Source organism: Artemia sp. Qi Xiang Cuo, chromosome 21 (assembly GCF_049724085.1).
Source record: "Artemia sp. Qi Xiang Cuo chromosome 21, ASM4972408v1, whole genome shotgun sequence".
NCBI classification, from domain to species: Eukaryota; Metazoa; Arthropoda; class Branchiopoda; order Anostraca; family Artemiidae; genus Artemia; species Artemia sp. Qi Xiang Cuo.
The window spans coordinates 4,981,126-4,989,832 of NC_142814.1; the positions used below are offsets into that span (position 1 = coordinate 4,981,126).

Consider the following 8,707-nt stretch of genomic DNA (forward strand, 5'->3'; position numbering starts at 1 on the left):
AGGGGTGAATCGTGGGAGTCAATAAGGCCTTTCTACTTACGAAATTTCACTACTGAATTTTCCAGTAATAAAAAAAAAAATTATTTCAGAGCAGAATTAGAAGGTTTTCACTTTTTCTATATTGAAAAGACCCTTTGTCAAGTCTTAAGCAAGCACAAAATATGGGTTAAGCCCTTCTATTCTCTCAAATGTTCTTAACTGAGAGATTAATACATAACTAATACTGTAAAAAATTGGTTGTTCAGTGTTTAATTTCAATCTGAATAGTGTACACGGAATAATCCATTTAAAATAAAGAACTATTCTGCTTTGTTGCAACTTTCTTTGTCCTTTCTGGTAACGAGGAATGCTGACCTAGTTTATTCAGGTACATGAATCCTCCAATAGGCTCTTTTATGGACTCTTTAGGTATAGGTTTATTTGAATTTTCCATTCTTTTTTGATGGAGTTGCATGGCTTGCTTCTTTTTTTTCTTCAGCAATGCTGTTATGTCTTCAATTATCTCCTTAAATAGAAATGATTTGCCTTGAAAATTTTGAATGAAAATTCTGTGCAAATTTTGAATGAAAATTCTGTGCAAGCGGAATAAAAACACAATTGAAAAATTAAAATGAAAAAGAAAAAAAATTAATACTGTTTTTGATACATTTACTTGACTGATTATGAATAAATAAATTGTTGGGCGTGTAATAAGAATTTAAGCTCGAAAAATAACTAACAATAATAAGTCTTCTCATGCTAAAAATAACATTATTAGCAGTCATGTTAAAATTACTGCAAATTAATAGGGATCTCCATACGGAGAGTCAAGGGCATGGGCTATATAATAATTTGTTCTCCAAATCATTGCCCGCCTGAAACTACGTCATTACTTTCAAGGTTATTTTTAAAAATAGAATTAGTTATGAATACATTATTTTTTGGTCATAGAATAAGATTTTGAGCACTTAGTGTCTAGCTTTTCTTATATAGAGTTATTTCTTAGCAAATGACTTACTTTCAGTTTGCATGACTTAATTTCTTATGTCTTTCTTAACTTACTTATTGTAATAATACAATTTTGTTGATATAAATCAACTTCAGCAAAATAAAAATAAAAAAAATACTATTTCAGGTGAATTTTTCCAGGATAAGGTTTATCTTAGCCTTAAGACGAAAAACGCGCCAAATCTAATGAACTAGCATTGCTTATTTTTAGCACCTTAGTAACATAGACGAAAATGTAGCATTTCCCTTGAAAATTTTGAATAAAAATTTTGAAAAAACTGTGCATGCAGAATAAAAAAAATTATAAATTAAAATGAAAAAGGAGAAATTACTACCGTTTTTGGCAAATTTTCTTCTGGCAAAAGGTCATTTAGTAATTGTTGAACAATTACTTCATCGAGCTGTTCATGGTAGTTCTGAAATAAAGTTTAAATTTATGTCTTTTCAGTTGATGCATTACTAGGTGGTTTCAATTAGTAATTTATGCACAACACATTGCAAAGAAATAAAGTTACAATTCTATTTCTAAAATAAATTTAAACGTTTCAGTATATGTGATTTTGGACAAAAGTTGCATTAGTGTATTAATGATATTCAATTGACGCTCTGATTATGATTAATGATTATATATATTGTATCTGATATTGGAAGTCTAGTCTGTTACTTTAATGCTTTAAAAAGGGTGTTTTTTTTTCAAGTCTTTACTTAGCAGCGCTATTGCCCTGCCTATGATTAAGAAAAATAAATGATTACACTAATGTTTCGCAAATTGCGTAATACTGTAATAATAAATTAATTTTTTAATGAAATTTAAGCTTTTTATTTTAAACCAAATAGTATTTTCATCGTTTCGGCTTAAAACTCGTACTGTTAATTGGATTAACATTTATACAAATTCATATTTTTAAGAATTCATCTAGCTGCAATGCTGTTTCAAAAATACTGCTAACATTTATACAAATTAATATTTCTAAGAATTTATTTAACTACAATGACGGACAAAAGGTCATAATAATTTTCAATACATTTTTGAGGTTAGGTAGACATTCTCTGCTACTATTAGCAAATCACTGCCGATCAAGCCCTCTAGGACCAACACAGGGACTGCACCAAACAGGGAGCTATCCCAAAAATATTGAAATGATACCATTAGAGGAGAACCCTCGAATTGACCAAATCGGCCGGATGGGAGCTAAGTAAGTAATAGTCTGGAGAAAAGCTATTTAGCTGAAAATTAGAGAGAAGCGTGACAATATTCATCAGTAATATCATATGTGCATCGTAACATACATATACTTACATTTGAGTATGACATTTTGGCCTATTAATATATCAATGCTAGCTGTCTGTGAACCAAAAATTGACTGGAGAGATTCCATTGTAGATCAATAATTCAAGTTTTATAACAGAATAAAATGAATTTTTGATTAGTTGTGAAAGAATTGTCTTTCAAACATTTTTCTGATCTTTTTGTGGTTGACATAAAAACTGGGATCAAGGAAGTAATTTAAAATTCTAGGCCAATTTAAATATCGATTTTAATTAATTTACTTTAATTTTCAATTTATTTCATTTAAATTGTATTTATTATTGTTATTTTTTTCTCTTTTTTTACCAGAATGAATAAAAAACGAACAGAAATTAAATAGACAAGATATTAGATATGGCCGTATTAGAAACATTCAGAAATAAATATGTTAATTATGATTTTAAAATTTACTTTTTTTTTACTAATTAAAAATTCATGGCTTATTTAGATATCAGCTGTTATTATATATCAAATATCTGCATGTCGTAGGATTAAAGGACTAGAATGGCTTTTGAGTCTTCGACGGAAAGTTAATACAAAAGACAAGGCAAACGGGGGTTAATGCTAAACCCTATGCTTTCTAAAAGCCAGAATATAATTATTACTTTATTGATAACATTTTTTTTAAATGTTTTCACTTTTATAACTTTAAGAAGTCAAAAATTAGCTAAGATTTTAAGGAATAAATATCGTCATATCTATAGAAAATACATCTAAGAGAAATTTAAGGGCAAGGATTAAGATAAGGGCAAGGATTGTAAGATATGCCCAGGAGGTATTTAAGGTTTTATGGAAGGATGGTTGTTTAACTTTAGAAGAGGTTCAGTCTTTCTCCCTGAAAAAGACTATGTCACTATAAAACGAACAGAAATTAATTAAAAACACTTTTTCCACAAAATAAGTTTTTCCAAAAAAATAAAGAACCTCATTAAACTAAAAATGAACAAAAACTCGGGGGCGTAAATTTTCCCGGAGCACAATATATCCAGTATGGACCTTAATTTCGCTCCGAAGTGCGAAATAAGGTAATTAAGGTAAATTATGTACCAAGCATACAACCACCACAAATCAGTATCAATAAATAAATGAAACCCAAAACAAACAGAAATTAAAATACGTCAAACTAAAAACGAGCAGAAATTAATCTGAGTAGGGTTCTAAACCCTATGCTTACTAAAAGCCAGAATGTAATTTGTACTTTACTAAAAACAATTTCAAATGTTTTCACTTTTATAACCTTAAAAAAAAAATTAATTAAAATTTTAAGGAATAAATATCAGCATATGTACATTAAACTAACAATGCATATATTTTCAGTAAATTCATTTGAATTTTTACAAATTCTTTACTGAAAACGTTTGACACCAAGAGCTCAAAATCTTACTCTATGGCCAAAAAAAAGTATTCATAATTAATTCTATTTCTAAAAATAACCTTGAAAGCAGTGGTGTTGTTTCAGACGGGCAATAATTTGGAGGAAAAATGATTCTAAAGCCCATGCTCTTGACTTTTCGGATAGAGATCCCTCTTGCCCCCCTTCCCAATAAAAGGTTTCAACTTTGTTTTAACAGAGCTCCGATTCAACTTTGTAATTCCCAGTAATTTTAATTTTTAACATGAGAAGAATTATTATTGTAAGTTAGTTATCTTTCGAGCTTAAATTCTTATTACACGCCCACCAACGTACATATTTATACTCAGTCAAAAATGGTATTAATTTTTTTTTCATTTTCGTTTTAATTTCTCAATTAAAATGAAATTTCTTTATTCCGCATTCACAGAATTTTCATTCAAAATTTTCAAAGCAAATGGTACATTTTCGTCTAAATTACTACGGTGCAAAAAATAATCAAAGCAGGTTTATTAGATTCGGCTTGTTTTTTGTCTATAAAATTTTAGACATTAATAATTTGATGAGTCCATAGACAATCTATCCTTCAGAAATGCTTTAATTATTTGGGCTATTATCAATAGGTTTAGGTGTTTCCTCTTGGAAAATCCTCCAACCCCGTTAAAAATATTCTCTGAGGAAAATTACCCCCTTCCCGAGTCATAGTTGAAAATAATTTTTTAAAATTTAATTTCCAATTTTTTTTTAAATTCATGCCCAGGCTTAACCAAGACATGATGTAACCAAGACTTAATTTAAGTAGGGTTCTAATTCCTATGCTTTCTAAGACACAGAATATAATTTGTACTTTACAGAAAAAAATACAAATGAATTAACTGAAAAAAATTTGTACTGTCAGTTTAATTTACATATACTGATATTCATTTCATAAAATTTGAACTAATTCTTGATGTCTTAAATTTGTAAAAGTGAAAACATCAAAAAGAATTTTTTTTAAAAGAATTGCTATATAAGAATTAAAAAGAATTGCTATATCAAAATGTTGATCGGTAGTTTTTGGGGAAATGATGGGTATGGGGGGAGGACATTCGCCCTCCGATCGCTTTTGACTATTAGTAAGGGCACTAGCCCTCTCAATTCCCGATAATAAAAACCTTATATGCTCCCAGGGCATAACTTACAACCCTTGCCCTGAGGGTTGTGGAGGGGTCTTGATCCTCAAAGACCTAATTTCAAGAACTTGAAACTACGTTAAACAAAATGGCCATCTCCAAATTTTGATTGAATGTGTCTGGGGAAATGGTGGGTGTGAGAAGGGAGATAGTTACCTTTCAATCATTTTCGACTATTAAAAAGGGTACTAGCCCTTTCATTTTCAAATCGAATGAGCCGTTTTTTAAGTTTTTGCAACAAAGCCTTCTATAAAAACATCATATGCCCCCAGGGCATAGCTTACAACCCTTACCCTGAGGGATGTGGGGGGGGGGTTAATCTCAAAAGACCTAATTTCCAAAACTTTCAACTACGTTAAAAAAATGGCTGTCAAAAAATTTTTATTGGATATGTTTGGAGAAATGGTGGGCATGAGAGGGGGGAGGAGTTTCCCTTAAATCACTTTCGACTATTAAAAAGGGCACTAGCCCTTTGAATTTTCAGTCGAATCCACCCTTTTTCAAGTTTCTACGACAAAGCTTTCAATAAAAAACCGTATATGCCCCCAGGGCATAACTTATAATCCTTGCCCTGAGGACTCTGAGGGGTTTATCATCCTCAAATACCTAATTTTCAGAACTTTCAACTGCATTAAACAAACACAACAAAATAATGGTTATTAAAGAATTGAAAAAAATTCAAATGAATTTACGGAAAAAAATATGCATTGTCAGTTTAATGTACATATGCTGATATTTATTCCTTAACATTTTAATTAATTTTTGATTTCTTAAGGTTATAAAAGTTTAAACATAAAAAAAAAATATTTTGAGCGAAGTACAAATTATATTCTGGCTTTTAGAAAGCATAGGGTTTAGAACCCTACTCAGATTAATTTCTGCTCGTTTTGAGTTTGACATATTTTAATTTCTTTTTGTTTTGGGTTTCATTTATTTATTGATACTGATTTGTGGTAGTTGTATGCTTGTTAGATTATTTTATTCTATTTTTGTTCATTAAACTGACCATACACATTTTTTTTCAGTAAATTTATTTGAACTTTTTTCAGTAAAGTACAAATTATTTTCTGGCTTTTAGAAAGCATGGGGTTTAGAACCCTACTCATATTAATTTCTGCTCGTTTTGAGTTTGACTTATTTTAAATTTTGTTTGTCTTGGGTTATCATTTATTATTGCTACTTGTTTGTGGCAGTTGTATGCTTGGTACATCATTTGATTCAATTTTTGTTCATTTTTGGTTTAATGGTGTTCTTTAATTTTTTTTGAAAAACTTATTTTTCGGAAAAAGTTTTTTTAATTAATTACACAAAGGTCCGATGTAGTTCATCATAAATGGTGTTTATCAGTACAGCTTTTTATATAATTATCCATTATTATGTAAAATGCAGCACTACACCATTTCGTTTTTCGATGTCGTGGCTGTACTTACAATGAATTTTTCAACATTTTTGTAAACAATCCTCGCTTGAATGACTTCCTAGTGAAAAATATACTTTCTTACCTGTATAATATTGATTTCAGTTCCCTACGAATAAAATATTCTAAAAATGTTTATAAATTTATTTATTAATAAAAAATGTATATATACATAAAAAGTGGCTTTTTTCTCCTTTTTAAATTTCTTTGTCTACGTATAGGTTACTGTAGAGTACAACTAATGGTGGTAGATTATCTCAATTCACTGTATATTGATCTTAATGTGTAAGGTCAGGGTCACATTTTCTACAGTACAATGTAACTTCACTCTTATTGTATCTCTTTGTGAAGTCAATGATACTATTTTCATTCATATTGTAAAATTCACGTGTTTCAATTTGCTTATTTGAAGCAATATCACATATAGTGTTTTCAAATAACGAGTCACTTTCTGTAACAGTCGAATAAAAATCAGTAGGTTTATAATCATAGTAGCTATTGTCTCCGCAACGATGATGTAGAGACTAAATTCTTTTGTTATTTCAACAGTTGAAGCGTAGACCTCATTATTCCTCCCAAAACAAATTAAAACCACGACGACACCAGTCACTTAGAAATAAACTAAAATATCGTTTAGGATTCCCTCCAATCATACCTGGATAGGTAATCACCCATTAGCCATATTTATCATAGTGACAACTGGCGCATAGGAAACCTCTTGTGTGAGAGTCACAAATCTCTTCAAGACAGGAATTACAGTCTTTAATTTGTACTGCATACCCTCTATGCAATTTACACGGGTTGAATAATCTACACTTTTCATTATACTCGTCATTAATTGTACATTTCTCACATGATGACCAGCTACCCCGTGTATACATGAATAGTGGACAAGTATAGAAGATTTTTTCTGTATTGACTCTCTCACCGCCAAAATGAAACTGACTTACGATTGATAAAGAGAGTATTCTTTTCTATTCGTAAAGAGAGAGGAGTAAGCGAGTTCTACTTATATATTGAAGAATGGTTACCTACTAAATAGATCTAACAAGAAAAACATTTTCGATTTAGAAACATTTTTATTACATAAGTACAACAATATATCAGTCATTTTTCACTTACTCATTCACCTTATTATCCACAATATATTTCTCTCTTTCATCTAAAGCAGCTTGAAGTCTATGTATATGCATTATATTAAGTTTTGCAGGAAAACATAACCGCTCCTTCAACTTGAATTTGATCAATGATATCACATATTTTGCATACATATCATGTCATTCAAGGCTTAGTCGAGATCCTCTTATAATTTCTAGTGCTACATTTGGTGCTCTTATCTTTGTATCATTGCTACTGCTAGCTCCACTATCAACTTCTAATAGTGTAAACAAACCACTCATTTTTGCTCATATATATTGTCAAATAAAAACTTTATGATAAGGAGTATATTCAAAGTGCTCTATCTCTGAATTCCACTTTCTTACTAATACGGATTACATTATAAATTCAGCCTTATATTGGATCTGGTTGCTACGGTTGGTTGCTAGGGCCTCATGGCTATATACAAATGAGATTCTCACGGAAATATGCAAAGGAGATGTATTCTCGTCGGTTTCATCTGACATTTAAGTAGGGAAAGCCTCAGGTGTAGAGTCTGTAGCATAGGCAACCTATAGTGTCCAAATAAGGGTGTATCTAATTTAGAATTGGCAAAATTTAGAGCCCAAATAAGGGTGTAAGCCCTGTATTGCATACAAACATACTACTAACGCATAATTACTGAACCTTTTAACAATGCTAAAATAAATTGATGTCTCAAAACATTGTTGAAATGTTCGTTTTGGGGAAATGAAGGGAGTGAGGGGGTAGGACTGCTGTCAAATCACTTTGGCTTTTAAAAAGAGTACTACAACTTCCAATGTAAAATATACTGAGACCCATCTGAATTAAATATGACCACCTATTCCATAAAAACCGTATATATCCACAGGGAAAATTTTGAAGCTCTTGTCCTGGGTCTCTGGGGGGTCTTTTCAGCCAGTGAAGCATTGTTATATATTCTTTGGACTATTTTAAACAAAATTGCCAGCGCACGATTACAATCAGATGCGTTTTGTGAGATGAAGGATAATTGAGGGGAGGAGGGCAGTTGACATGTATCACATTTGACTCTTGCAAGGGAACTATAACTTCTAATTTCAACCAAATGAGCCACCTCTAAAAATTATACATTCATCCCTTCCATAAGAACCTTAAATGCCCCAGGGGCTTAACTTATAACCCTCAACCTTAGACTCTGGGGGTTGGTATCAACCCCAAAAGCCATTTTATGTGATCTTTAGACTATTTTGAATAAAAGGACTGTCTCAAAACTTCTATTAAAATTATCTTGGGACAACACAACGTTTGTATGTGGGCGAGGGGGGTGGCTGCGCTCTGGACACTCTGACTCGGGGAAGGTTGGCCAATCC

General features: G+C 31.1%; 1 long non-coding RNA gene across 1 annotated transcript; it reads right to left on the reverse strand.

Annotated features, from left to right (window-relative positions):
* Positions 1 to 239: 239 nt before the first annotated feature.
* LOC148939177 (uncharacterized) lies at positions 240 to 2,317 on the reverse strand. The gene is made up of 2 exons (XR_016143548.1): positions 2,288 to 2,317; positions 240 to 505 (listed from the first exon to the last, which is right to left on the reverse strand). It is a non-coding gene; the product is annotated as an uncharacterized LOC148939177 (long non-coding RNA).
* Positions 2,318 to 8,707: the final 6,390 nt, after the last annotated feature.